The sequence below is a fragment of the Equus przewalskii genome, chromosome 20, assembly GCF_037783145.1.
Source record: "Equus przewalskii isolate Varuska chromosome 20, EquPr2, whole genome shotgun sequence".
In the NCBI taxonomy this organism is placed as follows: domain Eukaryota; kingdom Metazoa; phylum Chordata; class Mammalia; order Perissodactyla; family Equidae; genus Equus; species Equus przewalskii.
Window position 1 is genome coordinate 380,696 of NC_091850.1, and position 26,494 is coordinate 407,189.

Consider the following 26,494-nt stretch of genomic DNA (forward strand, 5'->3'; position numbering starts at 1 on the left):
AGCCAGAAATTGTGATTCTTTAATCAGATCACGAAAGAAATTAAACCTATTCATATGCTGGAATTTTAATGTTTTAAATTTTAACCACTTCACTGAATTTAAATAACTCACTTTATCAACCTTTCTTCTACCTCCAATATCCAACAATTTTTCTGTTTGTTGTTTTCCTAATTTCTCAAGATCCCAATCTTGGATCAGAAACAATTTGGAGATTCTCATTTGCTTCTTACAGTGATGAGTTGTACTTGTTTTATGGGATAAATTAATTTTCACAACTTAGGCTATTTATATAATTGTGTTGTATAGGAAATTCTGAGACCACAGTTTTTTTCACTTTTATGTCTATCGTTCTTTTCTATATCACTACCTTGACTGAACTTCCTGATAATGTAGACATTAACATATAGTTTGTTTTGTAGCTGGTCGTGGGGTTTCATTATTTTCATTAAGATCCTGTTCTCTTATCAGCTCAGCATCCACAGTATCCCTGGCGCAGAATTGTGAGGCAAAAATTGCTTATCAAAAACATGCTCTAGGGAGATGTCATCACAATGGTGGTGTGAAAGGATCCCTTTGTCTCTCCCCTTCAATCTACAGTGAGTAAAACATCCAGAGTCAAAAAAAATGTTACATTGTCCAACACGTCAGGATGCCAGAGATCCATACACAGATACATGTGAAGGTGGCTTGATTGGAGCACACAGAGGAGGATAAATGGTGGGACAGCAGAGGTGGTGCCCAGGATCCTGGGTTTTTGCCACAGTGGGTGAGCCAGCCACCCTCAGGCCCAGAGAACACAGTGGACAGTAGAAAAGATGCACAAGTGACTCAACCCTCTTGGTTGCACTGGTGCCTATGGCCACAGGGAGCACAGCAGCAGCAAGGAAGAACCTCACAATCCTGGGCCCCCAACTGCAGCCCAGAGCCTGGTAGCAGCAATGGAGGCAGGCATACAAATCTGTCCTCCCAACGGTGGTATCACCTGCAGCCACAAGGAAAAAGGCAATATTGGAGGTGGAGTCCCATGGTCCAAGCTCCCTCCCCACAATTTCCTTTTCCCTGCAATGGAAACAGTGCTTCTGATGCAGAGGATCTTGGATGTGAGAAAGGCAATATTCATGTCTGCAGCCTTGGCACTGAAGACAACAGCTACAGTGACAGAGGCAACAGCAAGGCATCCATGATCCCCAAAGGTGCAGCCTGTGAAGATGACAGTACTAGCAACATCCTTAATAGAGGCAATGGAGAGTGGAAAATGCTGATCTTTAAAACTATCCAGAGGAAATACAGGTAAGAGAAACCAAAAACTAGTGCTATCAAGCCACCTGGTGAAAAGAAAGAGAAAGAGCTGTATTCTCCAAATGTTTGAAGAGTTAGAATTTAAAAAAAAAAAAAGTCTTACCTAAATAAGAAAAGTGTTTGCTACAGCAAATGTGCTGGCAGAGGAATAATTCATTAAGTGCCACAATAAGCCATGGTAACACAGAATCACAAAAATAAAATAAAAATCTTCCACAAACCAAACACAAATTCATGGAAGAGTGTGAACTAACTGATGAAGAATTCAAAAAATGTCATGAAGAATCTCAACATGTGGGGCCTGGCCCAGTGGGGCAGCAGTTAAGTTCACATGTTACGCTTTCTGGCAGCCTGGGGTTTGCTGGTTTGGATCCTGGGTGCAGACATGGCACCACTTGGCAAAAGCCATGCTGTGGTAGGCATCCCACGTATAAAGTAGAGGAAGATGGTCATGGATGTTAGCTCAGGGCCAGTCTTCCTCACCAAAAAGAGGAGGATTGGCAGTAGTTAGCTCAGGGCTAATCTTCCTCCAAAAAAAAAAAAAGAATCTCAATATGCTATGACAAAACTCAAAAGCAGTTCATTAAGTTCAAGAATAAAATTAATGAACAAAAGAAATACTTTACTAAAGAGATTGAAGCAAAAAGAACTAAATAGAAATTATGGAGCTGAAGAAGTCAATAAATGAGAGGAAGAATGCATTAGAAAAAATTAAAAATAGAGCAGATCATATGGAAGAGAGAATTAGTGACCTCAAAGATGGAAATCCAGAGGTAATGCAGGTAGAAGAGGAGTGAGAACTAAGATTTTAAAATAACATAGAAATTCTATGAGAATTATCTGACTCAATTAGAAAAGGCAACATAAGGATAAGGGGGATTCCAGAAGGAGAAGAGAGAGAAGAGGAAGAGAGTGTATTAAAAGATATAACAGCTGAGAACTTCTCCTATATTGGGAAGGAACTAGATATACAAATCCATGAAGTTAAAAGAATACTAAATTATCCCAATGCAAAAAGGATTTCTCCAGGACATGTTATATTAAAATTGTCAAAGGTAAATGATAAAAAAAAAGACTATTAAAGGCATCCAGGTGGAAAAAAAACCATAACACACAAGGGAACTGCCATTAGGCTATCAGCAGACATCTCAGAAGAAACTCTAGAGACCAGGAGAGAGTGGAATGATATATTCACAATATTGAAAGATAAAAACTTTCAGCCAAGAATACTCTATGCAGTAAAGTTACCTTTCATATATGAAGGAGAAATAAAGGCTTTGCTAGAAGAACAAAAGCTGAGGGAGTTCATCACGACTAGACTTGTCTTACAAGAAATCATGAAAAGAGCTCTCCTACCTGAAACAAAAAAAGCAAAGGTATATGAAACTTTGAGCAAGATGATAAACAAAATCATAAAATTTCAACTCTATGTCAGAATGGATTAGTAAACACTTAATTATAACATAAAGACTAAAGAAAAAGGAAGCATTAAATACAACTATAATCACTTTAATTTCATAATTAACTCACAATATAAAAACGGATAACAGGGGCCGGCCTGGTGGTACAGCAGTTAAGTGTGCACATTCTGCTTCTCAGTGGCCCAGGGTTCACCAGTTCGTATCCTGAGTGCGGACATGGCACTGCTTGGCAAGCCATGCTGTGATAGGTGTCCCACGTATAAAGTAGAGGAAGATGGGCATGGATGTTAGCTCAGGGCCAGTCTTCCTCAGCAAAAAAAGAGGAGGATTGGCAGTAGTTATCTCAGGGCTAATCTTCCTCAAAAAAATAAACGCATAATTTGTGTCAACAAAAACAAAGAAAAGGAAGAGGCAAAGGACAGAACCTGCATAGGCAAATGAAGATGAGATGCTATCAGCAAAAAAAGGGCTATCTTATCTGTGAGAGCTTTTATACAAACCTCATGGTAACCACAAAATAAAAATTCAGAGCAGAGACACAAAACATGAAAAAAGAGACAACTGAGAAACACATCACGGAAAACCAGAAAACTGAAATAGAAGACAGAAACACAAGGAAAAGCAAACAATGGAAATACAGAGCAACCAGAAAACAAGATAAAATGGCAGCATTATGTCCTCATATATCAATAATCATTCTAAATATGACATGGAGTGACTGGATGGATTGAAAAACAAGAGCCAACATATGCTGCCTCCAGCAGAAACATCTCAGCTCTAAAGAAAAACATAGGCTTAAAGTAAGGGATGGAAGATGATACTCCAAGCAAATGGCAGACAAAAGAAAGCAGTGCTGACCTACTTATATCTGACAAAAATGATGTCAAGCCAAAAAAGATGAGAAGAGACAAAGATGGGCATTAAATAGTGACAAAAGAGAAAATCCACCAAGAAGACATACCATTTATTAATATATATGCACCTAACATACGATCACCAAATTATATAAAGCAACTATTAACAGACCTGACAGGGAGAAATTGACAGCAACACAATGATACTAGGGGAATTTAACATCCCACTTACATCAATAGATAGATTATCTAGAAGAAGCATCACCAAGAAGACATTGGCCTTAAATGAAACATTAGACCAGGTGGACTTGATAGATATATAGACCATTCCATCCAAAAACAGCAGAATACAGATTTTTGTCAAGTGCACATGAAACATTCTCAAAGACATACCACATGTTGAGAAGCAAAACAAGTCTCAACAAATTTAAGAAGATTGAAATCATATCAAGCATCTTTCCAACAACGATAGAATGAAACTAGAAATCAACTACATTTGTGAAAAAGTCACAAATATTTGGAGACTAAACAATGTGCTACTGATCAACTACTAGATCAATAAATAAATCAAAGGACAAATAAAAAAATACCTGAAGGCAAATGAAAATTAAAATATTTGATACCAAAATCTATAAGATGCAGCAAAAGAAGTACTAAGAGGGAAGTTCATAGCAGTACAGCCCTACCTCAACAAACAAGAAAAATCTCAAATAAACATTACACCTAAAAGAACTAGAAAAAGAAGAACAAAGAAAGCCCTAAGTCAGCAGGATAAAGGAAATATTAAAAGTCAGACTGCAAATAAATGAAATAGACTAAAAAGAAAATACAAAACATCAATGAAACTAAGAGCTGGTTTTCTGAAAAGATAAGCAAAATTGATAAACCATTGACTAGATTAACTAAGAGTAAAAGAGAGCAAGCTCAAGTAAATATAGTAAGAACTCAAAGAGGAGAAATTATGATGGATACCAGAGAAATATGAAAGATTATAAGAGAATACCATGAAAAGCTATATATCGACAAATTGCGTAACCTAGAGGAAATGGATACATTCTTAGAATCATACAACCTCCCAAAACTGAATCAAGAAGAAACAGGGAGTCTGAAAAAAAATTGATCACTAGTAAGAAGATTGAAACAATAATCAAAAACCTTAAAACAAAAGACCAAGACCAGATAGCTTCTCTGATTAACTCTACTAAACACTCAAAGAAGACTTAAAACCTATCCTTCTCAAACTATTCAAAAAAATTGAAGAAGATGGGTCTCTTCATAACTCATTTTACAAGGACAACGTTACCCTGATACCAAAACCAGACAAGGACAACACAGAAAAGGAAAATAGGCCAATATCACTGATGAACATACATGCAAAAATCCTCATCAAAATATTAACAAATCAAATGCAACAATACTTTAAAAAGATCATATGCCACAATCAAGTGGGATTTATTCCAGGGATGCAGGATAGCTCAACATCCAAAAAATAATCAATGTGATACATCACATTAACAAGATAAACAATAAAAATTACATGATCATCTCAATAGATGCAGAGAGAACATTTGACAAGATTCAGCATCCATTTATGATGAAAACCTCAATAAAATGGATATAGAAGGAAAGTACCCCAGCATAATAAATGCCAAATACAAAAAAGCCAAAGCCAACATTATACTCAATGGTGAAAACCTGAAAGCTATGTCCCTAAGAACAGGAACACGACAAGAATTCCCACTGTACCACTTTTATTCAGCATAGTGTTGGAAATCCTAGCCAGAGCAATTAGACAAGAAAATGAAGTAAAAGGGGTCCACACTGGAAACAAAAAAGTAAAACTGTCATTATTTGCAGATGACATGATTTTATATATAGAAAACCCTAAAGAATCCACCAAGAAACTATTAGAAATTATAAACAGGTAAAGTTTCAGGGTATAAAATCAACGTACAAAAATGAGTTTTGATTTTACACTAACAATGAACTAGCAGAAAGAGAAATTAAGAATACAATCCCATTTACAACAAAAAGAACCAAATATTTGGAATATATTTAGCAAAGGAAGTGAAAGACCTGCACACTGAAAATGATAAGAACTTGTTGAAAGAAAGTGAAGAAGACACGAAGAAATGGAAAGATATTTTAGGCTCATGGGTTGGAAGAATTAACATAGTTAAAATGTGCACACTACCTAAAGCAATCTCCATATTTAATACAATCCCTATTAAAGTCCCAGTGACATTTTTTCTTATAAATAGAACAAAGAATCCTAAAATTTATGTGGAACATGAACAACCTCAAATAACCAAAGCAATCCTGAGAAAAAGGAATAAATCTGGAGGTCTCACCTCCCTGATTTCAAAGTATACTACAAAGATGTAGTAGTCAAAACAGAATGATACTGGCAGAAATCAAACACACAGATAAAAGAAACAGAACTGAGAACCCAGAAACAAACCCACACATTTATGGACAGCTAATTTTAGACAAAGAATCCAAGAACATATAATGGAGACAGAACAGTCTCTTCAATAAGTGGTATTGGAAAAACTGGACAGCCACATGCAAAGAGTGAAAGTAGACCACTATCTTATACCATACACAAAAATTACTCAAAGTGGATTACAGATTTGAATGTAAGACCCGAAACCATAAAAATCCTAGAAGAAAACATAGATCCTATGCTCTTTGACATGAGTCTTAGCAGTATCGCTTTAGATCTGTCTCCTCAGGGAAGGGAAATGAAAGAAAATATAAACAAATGTGACTACATCAAACTAAAAAGCCTCTGCACAGCAAAGAATAGCATCAACAAAATCAAAAGACAGCCTATCAATTGGGAGAAAGATATTTTCAAATCACATATCTGATGAGGACTTGATATCCAAAGTATATAAACGCTCATACATCTCAACTACAATAAAACCAAACAACCCAATTAAGAAATGGGCAGAGGGGCTGGCTCCATGGCCGAGTGGTTAAGTTCGCGTGCTCCACTACGGCGGCCCAGGGTTCGGATGCTGGGCGCTGACATGGCACTGCTCATCAGGCCACGTTGAGGCGGCATCCCACATCCCACAACTGGAAGGACATGCAACTAGGATATACAACTATGTACGGGTTTGGGGCGGGGGGGGGGGTTGGGAAATAGAGCAGAAAAAAAAATTGGCAACAGTTGTTAGCCCAGGGGCCAATCCTTAGGGGAAAAAAAAAGAAAGAAATGGGCAGAGAATCTGAGCATTTTTCTAAAGAAGATATACAGATGGCCAACCAGCACATGAAAGATGTTCAACATCACTAGGGAATTGCAAATCAAAACCATAATGAGATATCACCACATCCCAATCAGAAGGGCTATCATTAACAAGACAACAAATAACAAGTGTTGGAAAGGATGTGGAGAAAAGGCAATGCTTGTACACTGCTGTTGGTAATGTAAATCGGTGCAGCCACCATGGAAAACAGTATGAAGCTTCCTCAAAAAATTAAAAATAGAACTACCATAGGATCCAGCTATTCCACTTCTGTGTATTTATCCAAAGAACACTAAAACACTAATTCAGAAAGATATATGCACCCCCATGTTAATTGTGACATATTTAAAATAGAAAAGCTATGTAAACAATCTAAGTGCCCACTGACAGATGAATGGAAAGAAAAGATGTGGTATATATATATACAATGGGATACTACTCAGTCATGAAAAAGAATAAATCTTGCCATTTGTGACAACATGGATAGACATTTTAGGGCATTATGCTAAGAAAAATTTCGGACAGAGAAAGACCAATACTGTATGATTTCATTCATATGTGAAGATAAAACAACAACCAACAAACACATGTATGTAGGGAACAGATTGGTTACCTGTGGGGAAAGGAGGTTGGGGGAGGGCAAAAGAGGTAAAGGGGAACACTTGTACAGTGATGGATGGCAACTAGAATTTTGGTCGTGAACACAATGTAGTCTACATAGAAGTAAAATATAATGATGTACACTTGGGCCAACCTGGTAGTGCAGCATTTAGGTTTGTGTGCTCCACTCTGTGGCCCGGGGTTCAGATCCCATGTGTGGACATACACATTGCTTGTCAAGCCAAGCTGTGACAGGCATCCCACGTTTGAAGAAGAGGAAGATGGGCACAGACGTTAGCTCAGGGCCAGTTTTCCTCAAATAAATACATAAATAAATATAACAATGTACTCCTAAATTTATATAATGTTATAAACCAATATTACAACAATAAAAACAAGAATTTTACAATACTTTTTGACAAATCTTTTCAATGAGAAAGAAATATGTTCTTATTTTCCAACTAGAATTTGAATCTTTATTATGAAATATAATAGACAGAAATAAATAAAACCTTTTTGCAAAAATAAAAAAGATAAAGGGAAAAACAGTTAGATATTTGAGAGATCACAAAGGTTAGTAAAGTGAAATACACAAATTGTATAGAGAAGTTGTGTCAAATAAATGGAAATTCCTGGAAATAATGAATACGCATAAGTTTAATGTCTACAATCTTTTAAAAAGAATCCCAATTTCTAGGTACAAGAATTTGAAGCCTATAATCCCGGGCCCTTATTTAGGCCAGGACAATTGGTCCTTTTTTTTCCTTGAGGAAGACTAGCCCTGAGCTATCATCTGCTGCCAATCCTTCTCTCTTCTTCTCTTTTCTTTCTTTCTTTCTTTCTTTTCTTTTTTTTTTTTTTTGCTGAAGAAGGCTCACCCTGAGCTAACATCTGTGCCCATCTTCCTCTATTTTATATGTGGGACACCTGCCACAGAATGGCTTGATGAGCAGTGCATAGGTCAGCACCTGGGATCTGAACTGGCAAACCCTGGGCCACTGAAGCAGAGCACATGAACTTAACCACTGAACCATCAGGACAGCCCCAGGACAATTAGTCCTTTTATAGCCACTATCCTCAAAAATATTTCAGAGCACTGTTTACATCTTTGTTCCTCAGACTGCAGATGAATGGGTTAAGCATGGATGTGACCATGGTGTACATCACTGTGGGTTGAAGTTGAGTGTGAGCTGTGGTTAGCAGCTGAAGAAAAGTCCATTCCTAGGCCCATACAATAAAATAAGGAGACAACTGAGAAGTGAGACACATAGGTGCAAAATGCTTAGTACTTTCCTTAATCTGATCTCATTCCATGTATAGGGGAAATTATTTCAAAGTATGAGTCAATGATCTCACTCAGGGAACCACCACACAGTAGCCCAGCTGAAAAATACATACCCAGTTCATTAACAAAGCTGTCAGAACAGGCAAGTTGGACCAACTGTTTGAGTTCACAGAAATAGTGGGGTATTTCCAAGTCTCTACAGAAGTAACTTTGTAACACAACACAACACAACACAAGTAAGCTTTGTCTTAAGGAATGCAAAAAAGACACTGATGCACTAGCATACCAGAACCAGAATTCCACAAAGCTGGTGCTCCAAAATGACCACGTAGTGCAGGAGGCAGAAGATGGCTGGGTAACAGTCATAGCCATAACAGTCAGGAGAAAATCATCCAACTCTGCAAGGAGTAAGAAAAAACACATCCAGGTGATGCATCCTCCAAGGTCGTAACTTTTCTCTGGTGCCTGGATGTTTTACAGAATATTTGGGATGGTGTTAGTGGTAAAACAGATGTCTACAAAGGACAATTTTCAGAGGAAAAAGTACAAGGGCATGTGGATGTGGGAGTCAGAGCTTATGGCCAGGATGATGAGCAGGTTTCAAAACACAGTGATCAGGTACATGGAGAGGAAATGCTCAAATACAAGGGTCTGCAATTTGTGTTCTTCTGAAGGTCCCAGAAGAAGAAATTGTGAAACTCCTGTAATTTTCCTTGGCTCCATGTAGTGTATGACTACCAGGGAAGAGAAAAATAACAATCTGATTAATTTTCAACAAACAAACATTACTCACATAGTTGAAATGCTACAATTTATATTTTTTAGTCAAGAAATTAATTTCATAAAGAAAATAGAGACCAGTAAGGAACAGAAAGGATCAACCTAAGTGTTGTTTTTTCATCAAAATAAACAAAATTCATCAATCTTTAGTCAGAATAAGTAAGAAAAAAAGGGAGAAGACTCAAATAAAATTAGATTGAAAGAGGAGACCTTACAACTGATACTATATAAATACTATATAAATACATAGGATACAAGAGACTACTATGAACAATCATATGCCAAAATATTAGATAACCTGGAAGAAATGGATAAATTCCTTGAAACCTACAACCTACTAAGACTGACAAGAAGAAATAAAAAATCAGAACAAACTAATAATGAACAACGAGATTGAATCAGTAGTCAAAAATCTCCCAAAACAAAAAACTCCAGGACCAAACAGCCTCATTGGCAAGTTCTACCAAACATTTAAATAGAATTATTGCCAATCCTTCTTGAACACTCTCAAAAAATTGAAGAGGAGGGACCGCTCCCAAGCTTATTCTATGGGGCCAACATTTCCCTGATGCCAAAGCCAGATAAGGACAGTAAAAGAAAAGACATCTATATACCTGTATCCCTGATGAATATAGATACAAAAATTATCAACAGATTATTAGCAAAATAAATTCAAAAACCATCAATGTGATAAAGACCATATATGACAAACCCATGGCTAACATTATACCCAAAAGTGAAAGTCTGAAATCTTTTCTTCTAAGATTGGGAACACAGACAAAGATACCACTCTCACAATCTTGATTTAATATAGTTTTGGAAGCCCCTGCTAAAGCCATTAGGCAAGACAAAGAAATATGTCATCCAAATCAGAAAGAAAGAAGTAAAAGTGTCACTTTAAAAATGATGTAATTTTTTATGTCAAGAATCCCAAGACTCAACCAAAAATCTATTAGAACAAATCAATGAATTTTGTAAAGCTGAAGCTATAAAGTCAACATAGAAAAATCAGTTGTATTTTTATACGCTAATAATGGAATATCTGAAAAAAAAACCTATCCCATTCATTATAGACTCAAAAACAATTAAATACCAAAGAATAAATTTAGCCAAGGAAGTGAAAGATCTACACAACAAAAATCTACAAGACTTTATTGAAAGAAATCAAAGAAAACTAAATGAATGAAAAGACATCCTGTATTCATGAATTGGAAGATTTAGTATTGTTGAAATGTTCATACTACCCATAGCCATCTATAGGTTCAATGTAACAAGTAATAAAATTTTATTGTCTTTCTTCACAGAAATAGAAGTAACAATCCTAAAACTTGTATGGCATCACAAAAGATGCTGAAATAGCCAAAGCAATCCTGAGTAAGAAGAACAAAGCTGGAGGCATCACACTTCCTGAGTTCAAACTATATTAAAAAGCTATAGAAATTTTAAAGTATTCTTTTGGCACAAAAATTGACACACAGATCAATGGAACAGGATAGAGAGCCCAGAAAAAAACCCCACATACACAGCCAACTACTATTCAATGAGGGACCCAAGAGTAAAGGAGAGTCTCTTCAACAAATAGTGTTTGAAACTGGAAAAATACATGTAATAAAAATGAAATTGGACCTCTATCTAACACTACTCCCAAAAATTAACTGAAAATGGATCAAACATTTAAACATAAGACCTGATACCATTAAACTCATAGAAGAAAATGTAGGGAAGAAGCTCCTTGACATTGGTCTTGACAATGATTTTCTGTATATGACACCAAAAACAGAAATAACAAAAGCAAACATCAACAAGTGAGATTACACTGAACTTAAAAGCTTTTGCACAAGCAAAGGAAAAAAATCAACAAAATAAAAAACGACCCACAGAATGGGAGAAAATATTTGCAAACCATATATTGGATAAGAGATTAATGTCTAAAATATATTAAAAAACTCATACAACTCAATTACCAAAAAGCAAACAGTCCAATTAAAAAACTGGGTAGAGGAACTGAATAGACATTTTTCCAAAGAAGATATCCAAATGGCCAACAGGTACATGAAAAGATACTCAGCATCACTAATAATCAGAGAAATGCAATACAAATTCATAATGAGATACACCTCATACCTATCAGAATGGCTACCATAAAAAGACGAGTGATAAGTTTTGACAAGCATAGGTAGAAAACGAAACATTTGTTTACTGTTTAGAGGGAATGTAAATTGGTTTAGGAACTATGCAAAAACAATATGGAAGTTCCTCAAAAAACTAAAAATAGAATTAATGTGATCCAGCAATCCCACTTCTGTGTACATACCCAAAGGAAATAAAAGTAGGATATCAAAGAGAAATATGTATTCCCATATCTATTGGAGCATAATTCACCATGCCAGGATATGGAAACAACCTAAGTGTTCATCAATGGATGAATATATAGAAATTATACTCAATGGAATATTATTCAGCCATGAGAAAGAGGAAAATCCTGCTATTCACAGCAACACTGATGGATCCTGAGGCCAGACAGAGAAAGACAAATACAGTCATGCACTGCATAATGATGTTTCAGTCAACAACAGACCACATGTATGATGGTGGTCCCATAAGATCAGTACCATATAGCCTAGATGTGAGGTAGGCTATACCAACTAGGTTTGGGTGAGTACACTCCATGATGGTCAAACAATGATGAAATCACCTAACGATACATTCTCAGAACACATCTTTGTTGTTAAGCAATGCATGACTAAAGTGTATGATATCACATACATATGGAATCCAGAAAAGCCAAACTAACAAAAATAGGGAGTAAATGATAGTTCCCGAGGACCAGGGGTTGGGGAATTGGGGAGATGTTGTTTAGGGGTGCAAACTTGCAACAAGTCCTGGAGTTCTAATGCACAGGATATTAAATATAGACAGCAATATTGTTTACAATTATGAAACTTGCTAAGAGAGTAGATCTTGGTTGTTCCCAATACAACAAAGAAATGATAATTGTGTGGCATGATAGAAGTACTCACTATAGCTACAATGGCAATCATATTACAATATATGAATGTATCACATCAACATGTTGCATATCTTAAATGTATACAATGTTACATGCCAAATATGTCTCAATAAAAACAAAAAAAAATTCAATATTTTGTGTATAGATTCAGTCTGCTTTAGGGAATTTCCTGCACCATCTCTAATTAGGAAATTTGTCTCCCTCTCAGCTTCCCCCCTTGATGTCATGTATTCCACAGTTTTAATGAGAAACTCTTTTACTCATTTTGGGAATATGTATTGAGTGTCACCAAAGTTCCCAGCACTGCCTTGGAAATGAGTATAAGGTGCTGAAAGACAAAACTTCCTCACATTAAGTCATGGAGAAACAATATAAGCAAATAAAAAATTATGTAACATATCAGATGGCAACAGGTGCTGTGAATAAGACAAAAGCAGGTATAAGGAGAAAGTGAAGCAAGTGCTATTTTTTTATAGGTGTTCAGGCAAGGTCTGCAAACAAGGTGACATTTGAAAAGAGACTTCAAGGGAGAGGGTTCAGGAGCCAGGAGCATATCTGGGAAGTGTGTGCCTGGCAGGGGGAACGGCCATTGTGAAGGCCCTGAGGCAGATGCTTGATTCAGAAATTCAAGTCCAAAAAAATGAAGCCAGTGTGTCAAGGAGAATGAACAGAGAGAGAATGACGAGAAATGGTGTCGGAGAACGTTGAGGAATGAGGTGGCCTCCGTGCTGCTGTTGAAACTTCAAGTCACAGGACGTCCCTCATCCACACTATGTACGACTTGCACTTTATTCATCTGGCTGCAAAGGTGTCTTGTAGGATTAAATGAATCCTTTCTTTATTATCATCTGTTGACTGAGTTCTGGCCTCTGTATCATAAGAGTCTCCTTGGAGTATGAGCTCAGGTACCCTTGCAATGAGGACTGCTCACATTCCACAAGGCACACACACATGCACATGTGTGTGTATACATGTGTATATATTTATCTATTTATACAGAGAGAGAAATGAAATGGACATGAGAAGTAGTAAAGACCTAATAAGATCAAATGGTCCCTGAGAGACTACGATGCAGAAAAGCTCCTTTGGTTCTGGTGACATTTTATGCCCTGTTCTATTCCTTTTATGCCCAGGAAAAATAATAAAAGAACAAAATTAGGTATATCTAAAAGACAAAAGTAGTGTGTCGTATCAAATACCCTACATGTGGAAGACGCCAAGAGAAAAAAAGCAAAGGAAACAACCCAAAAGCTCACAAAAGGGAATATACAAAATACAATGAAAGCTGGGCATTTTTTATATGAAACAGTATAAGACTTGTTATTTTTGTACCTATGCCCTATTTATTTGACCAATTGGTTTTTATGTCATCCAGTAGGGGATGTGGCAAGCCCCTTTCTCACCTTTCTTGTGTGGCATTTTTCTTTGTTATTCTTGGGCTTTGATCTCTTATTTGACAAAACCAGTGAGCACACTCTATTGCTGTTTATGGTCTTTGTCCAACATGCAAAGGCCCTCCCAGACCATACTCTATAGATTGTGCACACATCATGGCAATCAATCCTCTCACACTGAATAACTTTCATCATCAGATTTATACCTGAGGACACTATGTCATACACAAATGTTTTCATTGACCTCTGTCTTCTCGATTATAATACAAGATCCAACAAGCAGGGCCTTCACATGCTTGTTTAGCTTTGTGTTTTCACAAAGATGTTTGCATTTATATAGAAATAAATTTAGGAAAATGAAAAGTTAGGAAATTAAAAAAATGACAAGGGGAATAAAACCAAGTTAAACAGTATAGTTAGAAAACAACGGCAATAAATAAAATTAAATGAAGCATCAAACACTAATTGAATAAATGATAAAAAATAATTTAATGATATTAATATGAATTAGTAATTAAATTGGCAACGACCTAGACATAATACAATATAAAATGTTTCTAGAATGTTCTGGCATGTAGCAGATGCTCAGTTATTATTTGTCAAATGAATCAGGAGTTAGGTCACATTATATATGGACAAGTATATGGCAAGGTTCTATTTTAATTTGGAAAGGTTGAACTGTTGATGAAAGCTGGCATAAATGGCTATCTATCTTTCAGAAAATTAGGTTTCTCCCCTCACTCAAATATCTTACAAAAAATTGGAGAGATTATACCTCAATGTAAGAGTAACCCAAGCATTTTAGATGAGCCTCTAGAAATGACATAAAATATATGGGTGGTCAAAACTATCTTAATTAAGTTAAGAAACTCAGAAGTAAGAAAACATATATGTTTAACTAAATAAAATTAAAATTTTTTCATGGTCCAAATATGCCCCCAACACAACTGAAAAACAATAATTTGTAAAAATTACTTGAAAAGCTGATAAGAATAGACAAATGGGCATATAGTAATAATAGGTAAACGAAAATAGTGACCAAATATATAAATCTTTGCTTAAACTCAGTTTATAGTTGAATAAAACAAGAAGAAACCTCTTTAACTCCCATCATCCTGGGAAAAACCTTAAAGAGCTGTCACATTGATAGGGTGAGAACTTATGAACTAGTAGCAAAGGGCTCTTCTCTAATTTTGCTGGCAGAAATGTGAACTGCTACAAGGTGTTGGATGTGAAATATGAAACAAAATGGAGCCACATGTCTAAGGGGTTTAAAATGGAGCCAGAAGCCATTAAGGAACTGGGTCTTATGCACGCCCTCGTCAGGCAGAGCATGAACTTACAAACTGAGCCAGGACCCAAAAGTTCTGAGAAGAAGGCAGCTCATTACAGTGAGGACTTTTGCCTCCCTCTAGGCAGCCTTTGCAATCAATTATACTTAGATAACTTAGCTTGCTTTCTGCCACCAACTATAGTTAGCATTCTTTGTAATGCAACCCTCCCTTATTTGCCTTTAAAAGCCCTGATTTTTACTCCCCAGGGGGACACTATTTGAGTTTCTACCTAAATCTGTGCTCCTGTGATCCCAAAATAAACACCTCTCTTCCTCTCATTTGGTTCTTTACTTTTAGGTTAATGTTGGGAAACATTCTCAATGCAGCTATAAATATTAAAAAGACAGATATTCTTTAACTCAAGGTTTTACAACATCAGGACAATTGGCATTCTGGGCCAGATCACTGTTTGTGATGGGGTCTGTCCTGTGAATTATAGGATGTTTAGAGCATCCTTGACCTCCGCCCATCCTCCCCAGCATGACAGACAAAAAGCTCCCAACATTGCTCAGTGTACCCTGGGGGACCAAATCACCCCTGGTTCAATCACCATTTGAACTTCATAATTTCAACATATTTTTCTAGCATTGATATAATAGCAATTGAGTCATAAAAAATATGAAGGCTATCAAAAGTGTGAGTGAGAAGCATAGTCATACTGATTCTGGCCCTGATATCAGTTCCCCTACATTAAACCCAGCATATATGGGGTTAAAAGCAAAGCACTCATCCCCTTTCCCTGCTTACTCCTGGGCTTCTGGCACCAGAATCCACCATCCACCAAGGAGGCAGACAACCAAGGACAGCTACCTGCAGATTCTGTTATCTCCTCCTCCTCCTTTCCACAAGCAGTGACCCAGGGCCACAGGCAGGCTGGTGGGAAAGCTCTGACCAGCAAGGCCACAGGCTCCCCTTCCCTACAAGCAGCCACATTCCTTGAAACCTTCAGAACCCCTTGCCTCCCATCTTTCAGGGAGACCAGAGGAATTTGAGGGCTCACTCTTGTCTTCAGGCTGACATCACCAAAAATAAAAACCCTTTCCTTGCCATAAGGCTGGTGTTCCAGTTTTTATTCGGCTGCTCTTGTGTGGTGCATAAAGAACCTGTGTTCATAGCTGAAAACAATACTATGAAATATTCTGCAGCCACTGAAATCGTGAACCAACATCATAGTAGCTGATCGGAGGCAAGTCCATGAGGTACTAGTGAGTAAGAAGAAAAAGGGACAAAAGGTAGAAAAACATACTGAACTAAAACAAAAGGAGTATTTACAAAGTGCATAGGATTCTACTCATGCATTTATCTAAAAGTGTATGAATATATATGTGTGCATAATATAGGAACTGAACTTATAAAGGAAATTAAGAACTTAAGGAACAAAATGTCAGAGAATGAAATTAGGTTAAGTATAGTGGTTTCAAAAGACAACTGTATGTAACAAAATTGAATGAAAATCTACAGTTAACATATAAAGACATGAAATAGTGATAATTTAATGACAGCAACATGGTCACTAACATAAAATTAAACTGCAAAAGTCTTAGAAATAAAAGTATAACAGAAGGCTTTTAAAATGTGGGGAGGAAGCAGTATCTCAGTTACAATTCCATTTTATATAAGGATACATCCATATCTCTTTATGGGTGATCTTCAGTCAAGTGTAAATAAGAATGCCTTCCAGATCATGGCTGAAGATGAGGCAACTTTCAGAAATAGATCTAATCACAAAAGGTCAAAAGGAACAATAAGGAATAACAGAGATGTGAAAACTTATTGGAAAATGTATAAAGTTTGGTGTATTAGCATTAAGGATGCAGAACTTTCACTATCATTTTTATCCAAAGCAATGAGTTGCAAGTGAAGAATGTTAAAGTGACAGCTCAATTCTTTCAGAAAAAGATAAAAAGCAATGGAAAAAATGTATTATGACTCACTGATAGATTTGACCACACAAAATTTATATACACTCACAATTCCCCTCCAAGCACATCTATAAATACATAAAAGAACTAGATGGCCAGCAGCCAATGTGGGAAAAAATATTCCAATTCTTTGTTGAAAGAATTCAATAAAAACCAAGAATAAAAGTACCTCATCCCAAGATATAAAAGCAAAGGACTCACATGGATAATTTGCCATAAGAAAATAAATGACTAACAGAGACACATATATGTTCAACATCACAGGTAATGAAATAATTGCAAAGTAAAACTGGTTAGCACACTGCTTTTGAACTATTAAAATTTTTTTTTCATGTGAATACCCAGAGAGAGAGAAGATACTGGGAAATGTGTGTCTCACGTACTGCTGTTATAAGGATGTTTTTGCGAACATTCTTTGTTCTGGATCTTCCTCATCAATACAGAAACATAGGCAAATATGCCCCATCTCAAAATTCTTTTTAAAATGCGCTCACTTCACTTTAAATCCCTCCATGTCTAACATCGTGTTTCTCTACTCCAGTTAGTTGATAAGATCCTTGGACTTAAGCTCTACTTTTACTGGAGGCACTTTATGCCTCTTGTTTCCTCTTCAGGTTGGACTTCCACTACTATCACATAATTGGCATCACTGAACCTTGCGTTACTGATTTCAATGTTCACTTCTCTTTTTAGCCTCATAAAAACACATTGATATACTAATCAAGCAGGCAAGCAAACACAGTGACCTCTAGGCTCTGGGCTAGGCTGGACTGGCTCTCAGGTGACCTCAGGTAAACGTTTTTGGCCTCCATTCTCTCTTATCCTCTCCTGCAGTGTCTATTGGGCCCTCAGACTCACCTGGATGGGATCTCTGAGAGCAGGGTTTCCATGTGGAAGTCTGAATTCCTCTCTGGATGGTTAATGATGGGGATTGAAGCTCTCACCCAGACAAGACAGCAGGAAGGGGTCAAGCATTGGTCCAGAACCAGACTCAGGAGTGCAAAAGAAACAACCATGACTCCTACAACCCAAACTGCAAACCCTGAGGGACTGAGCAGAGGAGATATTTACAGCTCCCTATGTCTGCTCATTAGGCACATTTTCCTCTTGTTACTCCAACCTCCAAGCACATGATGTCCCTGTGGGATGCTGATCTGGGCAGAAAGGAATTTTTCCTGCAGTTTCTCTGTTCCCAGGAGACCAGGTTCTAAGCCAGGTAAACTCAGTTGTTATTACTCCTTCTCCATTGAATCAGCTGCCTTCCAGAGGTAAACTCCTAGCACCTTATCCCAACCCTGTTTTCTCTGAAGTCTAAGACTGAGGACTCTAACTCCCTACTCATCAAAGTATTGGATCATCAACGTATTGACTGGTGGTAAGAACAAAACCTATAATAGCCTTAAAATATTATTCTTCCCCTCTTTATGAGAGGGACAACTTTGTTTCTTTAATATAAAACTTTGGACACTACACTCCTTGGCTTCTGACACTCTTGCCAAAACTATTAAGAATGTTCTATCTCAAGTTAAAAGCCATCTTTGATTCCCTTTCTATAAAAGATTTTAATTATAGAAGATATATTTAGATATTTTATGCACCGTAACCTAGCTTAGCACATTGTAGGGATCACCCGGTTTAATCTTTAGAAAAGCCCATTCTGTGAGGTAGTACTATCATGCACTCCATTCTCAGGAATGAGGCTCAGAGGGATTTAATGTTCTACTCAAAGGTAAACTGAATACACATTGGAGGCTTGACTGGAATTCTGTTAGGATGCTTCCAGTTCTCAAACTCTGAGACAGAGATAATTTTGCCCATGGGGATATTCAATGATGAGTGAAGGGATCCTGACAAACACTCACAATGCTCTGGACAGAGCCCAACACAAATCCTTATCAAGCCCCAAATGTCAACAGTGAGGGGGCGAGGAATAATCCTACACCAGCACTCATCTAACTTCATTGTGCTTAACAATCATCAGTAATTTTAGTTCAAATGCAAACTCTGATTCAGCAGGTGGTCTCGAGGACTCTGCATTTGTAACAAGCTCCCAGGTGGTGTTGGTGCTGCAGGTCCTGGTCTGTGGATCTTACTTGGAATAGCAAGATGTGTTTCTGTGTTAATTTCAGGTGTAGACAGTTTTAGGTTTTCTCCGCCAAAAAAAGGCCTTGTATGTAATTTTGAAAGAAAACTGTTTCACTCATTGTAGAGGCTGTGATAAATTCTGTTTGATTCCTTTATATAAGGTTGCTTGAGTGTCATCAAATAATATACATCTGAAAAAGACTTTGTAGGAGGCAGAATAAGGGCCTCAAAAGATGTCCACATCCTAACCCAAGAAGTTTTGAAGATGTTATTTTACAGAGCAAAGGGAAATAATGATGCAAATGAATTGTTTTCTAACCATTGATTTTAAGTTTAAAAGATTAGCGTGAATTGTACAGGTTAATGTAATACAACCATTATGGTCCTCTAAATATGGAAAGAGAGGACTTAAATTGGAGTCAGAGAGGCATTTGAAAATGCTCTGCTGCTGGCTTTGTAGACAGAGAAAGGGGATGAGCCAAGGAATGCAGGTGCACTAGGAAGTGAATTAAGAAGGAAACGTGTTCTTTCCTGGAGCTTCCAGATGGATCCCAGCCTGGCAGACATCTTGATTTAAGCCCAATGAGACCCGTTTTGACTTCTGATCTCTAGAACTTTAGGGAGAAAAATTGTGTTTTTTAAGCCTAAGGTGGTACCTTCTTATAGCAGCAGTAGGAATCTAACTCAGAGATTTACCCAATAACATTTCGTTTGTGGGAACTGAGTTTAAGCCTCTCAGTTCATTCATTTATATTACCTTGGGTAGAGGTATTTCGTGTTGCAATCTTACCTTAATAGAAGAAAAACCAATTAGAGTTAGTGTGGAGATATTTGGCTCCATTAGCTGATACAGTGAATTTCCCATTGCATAAGTATAAATGTGGTTCTGATTTTCAGGCATTAAGAAAAGAAAAATCTGTTTAATTTAATTTAATTTATTTATTTATTTTTTAAAGATTAGCCCAAAGCTAACATCTGTTGTCAATCTCCCTTCTTTTTCCTTCTCCTCAAAGCTCCCCAGCACATAGTTGCATATTCCAGATGTAGGTCATTCTGGCTCAGCTATGTGGAATGCCACCTCAGCATGGCTTGACGAGCAGTTGATGAGCAGTCCATGCCCAGGATCTGAAATGGTGAAACCCTGGGCCACAGAAGGACAGCAAGAGAACTTAACCGCTTGGGCCAGCCCCGGGAAAAATTCTTTATTGTTAAAATTAGGATCACCCATTCTACTTTAAATCTTTGTGTTTAAATTTCTACATTCTTGGAATTTCATGTTGATTTAAATGTTCGTTCTTTTCATTTCTTTACCCTCCAACTTACACTAAAGGTTTCTTTCAACATTATAAATGATTCTGTGCTCATGTACATATATGTCTGTGTGTGTAATTATTTGAAAGAGAAATGTATATAAATACACACGGATATGCATTACTTCTTTTGCACAGTAATAAATGTGTGACCACAGGCCAGGCAGGAACAGATTTTGCCACTGCAAAATGTGACTCTTTGGCATTAGGATTATTTTGAGCTGATGATTATTAAGAAACAGCAGACACGGGGGAAGCTCTGAAAACCTAATAGAAGTTACCCTTTCAAAAGGGAAATCTATACTTATAAGAAAATTTACATATATAACAACTTTATACTTGTTTGCTTTGCCTTTCCTGGTTGCCTCCCATAACTGATCCATCTTAACCACATGATGCTAAAGCTGCTTTTCTTGAGCAGCTGGTCAGCCAGAAGCACATGCAGAAGAGAAAATTTTAAGCTGCCAATCAAAACTCATCCTGCCAGTGCTTCTGCATACCAGCCAGCCCCTCTAATCCCTTAAACTTTACCCCAAACTTTGGACAGGCAAGACAGATTTGAGAGTCTTGCCTCCTGTATCCTTGCTGGTGCACGTTGCAATAAAACTTTTTCTTCTCTGAAAAGCTGATGATGTGCTATATTGGTTTTTTATGTGCATCAGGCATTGGGCCCTCTTGCCTAGTAACAAATGTACGTTTTCATATTTTGCTTCATCATACCTAAGGTCAACTCTGACTCAAAGGAAATTTATTTATTCATATTTGTCTTTCCATGTAGCTCCCACTTGGAGACATTTTTAATCAATTTTCACCAGTGTCTATGGTAGGCATGGTGAACACTGAGCTGAATAACAGACCAGGATCCTAATGAGTAGGAAAAAAACACATGATCAGCTATAAAAACAGCATCTTAAAGTCTGCTATCAGGAAGAACAATTAAGGTAGATATACAAAGGAATGATGTTCACAAGAGTGAAAAACAGTTATCTCAGATTTTCCTCTGCTATAAACTTATATAAATACCTGTGGTTGTCAAGAACAGTCTTTTTCCATAGGAGTAGTACAACTCATGACTGTTCTCTTAGTCAAACAAAAGAGGAAAAATCAGTATTATATATTTCAATTGAGAAGAAATTATTTTTAAGAGATCCATGTACTCCCTCAGATAAGTGGGAATTTCCAAAAATTTCACATCAAAGGTTGGGAATAACGTTGGGAGAGCAGGAAAACAACAAAGGGAATACCTCTTGAATATCAGAGAGGTCATAAGCTTAATAAGGTGAGTTACATAAATTGTACAGAGAAGTTGGAATCAAAGAAATGAAAATTCCAGGAAAAACTGGAGGCGGCATATTCTACTTCCACAATCTAATACAAATCACAATTTCTGGCTCTGAGCTTTGAGTTCTGAAATCAAGGGCACTTCTTAAACACTAGGACACTTGTTCCCTTTACAGCTGCCAACCCAAAGAATGATTTCAGAGCCCTCTTTATGTCTTTCTTCCTCAGACTGTAGCTGAAGGAGCTCAGCATCCGTGTGAGCACAGTGTACATCACTGAGGCTGTGGCACTTGATTGTGAGCTGTGGATTGCAGCAGAGCTGAGGTACATACCTAGGTTCATACAATAAAATAAGGAGACAACTGAGAGGTGAGAAGCACAGGTGGAAAATGCTTTATACTTCCTTAAGCTGATGAGATTCCTCGTATTGAAAAAAATATCTTAAAGCATGAGTAAAGGATCTCAAGAAAGGGACTACCACCCCACAGCACAGCTCCAAAACACACCACCGTGTTATTAAGAAAAGTGTCTGAACAGGCAAGTTCGACCACCTGATTGAGTTCACAAAAAGAGTGAGGAATTTCCACATCTGTACAGAAGGACAGCTGCAACACCATTAAGCTCTATAACAAGGAATGCAGGACTCTTATGATCCAGGACACCAGAACCAGCAGTGCACAGAGATGGGGGTTCATGATGACCACGTAGTGCAGGGGGTGGCAGATGGTCACAAACCGGTCATAGGCCATCACAGTCAGGATAAAGATGTCCAATCCCACAAAGAGTATAAAAAAATACATCTGGATGATGCATCCTGCATAGGTTAGGCCTTTTCTCTGAGTCTGGATGTTCAGGAGCATCTTTGGGATGGTGGTGGAGGTGGAACAGATGTCCACAAAGGACAGGTTGGAGATGAAGATGTACATGGGTGTCTGGAGGTGGGCGTCTGAGTGATGGTCAGGATGATGAGCAGGTTTCCAAACACAGTGGTCACATGCAAGGAGAGGAAAAGCTCAAATATGAGTGGCTGCAGTTCTCGATTCTCTAACAATTCCAGAAGAAGAAATTCTGAAATTCCTGTATTGTTCCATGTTTCTATAGGTGCAGGTGACCAACAGGAAAGAAGAAAATAACGTGGTTAATTTTTAACACACTGGCACTACTCACATAGTTAAATAATTCTATTGGCCTTTGGCAGTCAGGAAATTAACTTCAATGTTGTGTGTATGGATATGGTCCCCTTCAAGGAATCCCTTGTTTCATCTCTGATTAGGTATTTTGAGCCAACATCAGCCTTTTCCCCAAGAGGTCAAGTATTCCATAGTTTTAATGACAAATTAGTTCCTGCATTTGAGGAATATCTCTTAGTGTCAACCATGTTCCAGGCCCTGTCTAGTCAATGAGCACAGAATGCCAAAAAAATTAGCTTCTACAGTCCAGTGATGGTGAGAGAATATCAGCAAATTAAAAAATGTATAAAATATCAGATGGTGACAGGTACGCTGATGAAAATGAAAGCAGGAATGAAGGTGAGAGTAGACACACACCCACCCACAGCACACCGTGTCCTGGGCTGTGTTACTTCCATGTTTTTCTCACCAGCAGTCACACTGATTAAGCTAAGAGAAGATATGACACAAATTATCTAGATAATATTATGTTAACCCCTAAAGAGTATATAAATGTTACCCAGAAATTTCAGTTTGTGAGCCTCCCACGTAAGATAAACTTGGAACTCCATATTGGTATGGCCATTTTCTTCCCTGATGTAAAAAACGTAAAATCCCTGTGTGTGTGTGTGTGTATGTGTGTGTTTGTCTGAGAGAGAGAGAGGGAAGAATTGAAATGGATGTGTAGGGTAAAAATGATCCGATAAGCCCAGGTGGTCCTGAGATACTGTGAGTGAGGAAAATCTTTCTTGGTTCTGGTGGCATTCCACCCAGTTGTATCTCTTGTTACCCAGCAAAAATGATAAAAGAGTAAAAGTAAATGGTCCAGAAAAACACCTTACAATTGAACAACCCAAGAGAAAAGTCAGCAAAGAGATACAGTTGTATTAAGCAAAATTGAATGGAGTATCAAAACATAACTGAAACACATGATATACAACAGCAGTAAATGACAAGCATGAACATGGATTGATAATGAAATTAGCAAAGACTTTGACGTAAGAGACTATAGCATGATATGTACCTAGAACTTGCCGGCACATAGCAGATATTCCGCTATTATTTTTTGAATGAATCAAGAATTAGGTCTCACTAGATACGGACATTTAGCATATGAGAAGGTTGTATTTCAATTTACTTGGGAAAGGCTGGATTATTCAATAAAAGTTGACATACATGGCTAAATGTCTGGAAGAAAATGAAGTGGTTCTTTATCTCACACATCTTTAGAAAATCAGAGAGATTAAAGTCCCCAGTGTAAAGAGGAAATTTTAGCTGAAGATATAAAAAACTTCATATAAAATCTAAAGGGGGGCAAAGCTATCATAATTAAGGTGAGAAAATTAGAAGTAAGAAGAAAGACATATTCAACCATGTAAAATTTAAAACATTTTTGTGGTCAAAAATATCCAACAAAAAGTCAATTGAAAAACAATAGTTTGTAAAATACATTTGAAGTGCAGCTAACTGTAGAAAAACAGGCATACAATATATGGACATATAGTAATAATAGACACATGATATCATGATCAAATATACGGATCTTTGTTCACATGGAGTAACAGTTTAAGCAAACAAGAAATCTCTTTCATACCATCAGCCTGGGAAAACATTTAAAGATCTCTCACCTTGATTGGGGTTGGAACTTTAAATAGGTAGCAAAAATGCAATGGAGGGAACATTATAAGACTGACTGATAGATTTGAGCACACAAAAATTATAAACTGTCATACATTCCTCACAAATACATCCGTGCATACATAAAAGAACTAAATGTGTAAAGAAAGTCCAATTCTTTAAAAGAATTCAATCAAGAAAAAGGAATAAAAACATATGACACCACTATCCAAAAGCACAGGACTCACTGAGACAATTTGTAAAGGAGAAACTAAATGGCTAACAAACCCACAAATATATTGAGCCTCACGCTGATGAAATAGTTGCAAAGTAAATCACATTCGTATACACTATTTCACCTATTAAATGCATCATTTTTTTGCGTGAATACCCAGAGTAAGAGAAGATACCCTGATCTATGTGTCTCATCCACCATTGTTGCAAGGATGTACTTACAAATATTCCTTGGTTGGATCTTTTTCATCAATATGGAAACAGTCTAACATGCTCCATTTTAAAATGAAAAGAAATACTCTCACTTCACTGTATGTCCCTCCACAGCTAATACTCTATTTGTCTACTCCTGCTAATTAATAAGATCCTTGGACTTAGGTTCTACTTTTGCAGGAAACATCTATGCCTCCCAAAGCCTACTTTCATTGGACATCCATCAATACCATTTAATTGTCAACATTGACACTTGCATTTCTGAGTACAATGTTCTTTTTTTCTTTTCAGCATCATAAATATATATATCAATTTATTAATAAAGCCAGCAAACAACCACAGAGATCTGGGCTATCTGTCACAGGCAGGGCTGGTTCTCAGGTGACCTCTGCTACAAGTTATTGGCTTCCATTTCACCTGATCCTGTCCTGCAGTGTCTATTGGGCATTTGGACTCACCAGCATGGGGATTCTGAGAGGAAGGTCTCCCTGCCAAAGTCAAAATTTCTTCTGGATTGTTGACAATGGAGATCGAAGCTCTGTTCCCAGACAAAACAACAGGAAGGAGTCAAGCATTGGTCTCCCAGCCAGATTTAGGATTCCAAAAGGAACAACCGTGTTCTGTCCAACCAAAGGTTCATGTGCCGAGGGACTGCAGCAGAGGATGTTTTTGCAGCTCCCTATACCTGCTCACTCATTAGGCATGTTTTCTTCTTGTTATTCCAACCTCTAAGTAGATGATTTCCCTGTGGGGCAATGGTCTGGACAGAATGGAATTTTTTTCTCTGTTCCTAGGAGACTATGTAATAAGGAAGGTGAATTTAGTTTTTATTACTCATTCTCCATTAACTCTCTGTTTCCAGAGCTTTAAAGCCCCCCAAACCTCATCACAACCCTGAGTTAAAGTTTTCTCCGAAGTCTAACATTGAAGATTTGTCTTGACTAGGTCCCTGGGGTCTCAGAGCTTTGACTTGTGGTGGGGGCACAACCCTGATACCTCTAAAAATTACTACTCTCCTCTTCAGGAATGGAGGGCAGGTAACTTTACTCTTTTAACATGAAATCTTGGGGGTTATACTCTTTAGCTTCATGACAGTTTGCCAAGACAAAAGGAATTTTATACTAATATCACAAGTTAAGAGATGTGATTTAGGCCCTCATTATAAGTGTTCATTAATTATGAGATATATTTAGATATTTTTATGCAATATAACCTGAGTTTAGTACCTTGTAGGCGTTGTCTGTTGGATTTAATTTTATGAAAGTCAACTCTGCGAGGTAGTACTAATATGAATTCCATTCTCCCTTGCAGAAGCAGAGCTTGAAGAAGTTTAGTGACCTGCCCAAAGTTATAGTCCAGGAAAGGAAAGGGGTTTGATTGTATTCTATCAGGATGCTGCCATTTTTCAAATTCTGTGCCAGTAATCCCC

At 37.3% G+C, this 26,494-nt stretch overlaps 1 pseudogene; it reads right to left on the reverse strand.

Annotated features, from left to right (window-relative positions):
• Nucleotides 1–21,964: 21,964 nt before the first annotated feature.
• On the reverse strand, nt 21,965–23,573 carry LOC139077985 (olfactory receptor-like protein OLF4; annotated as a pseudogene).
• Between the last annotated feature and the right edge of the window lie 2,921 nt (nt 23,574–26,494).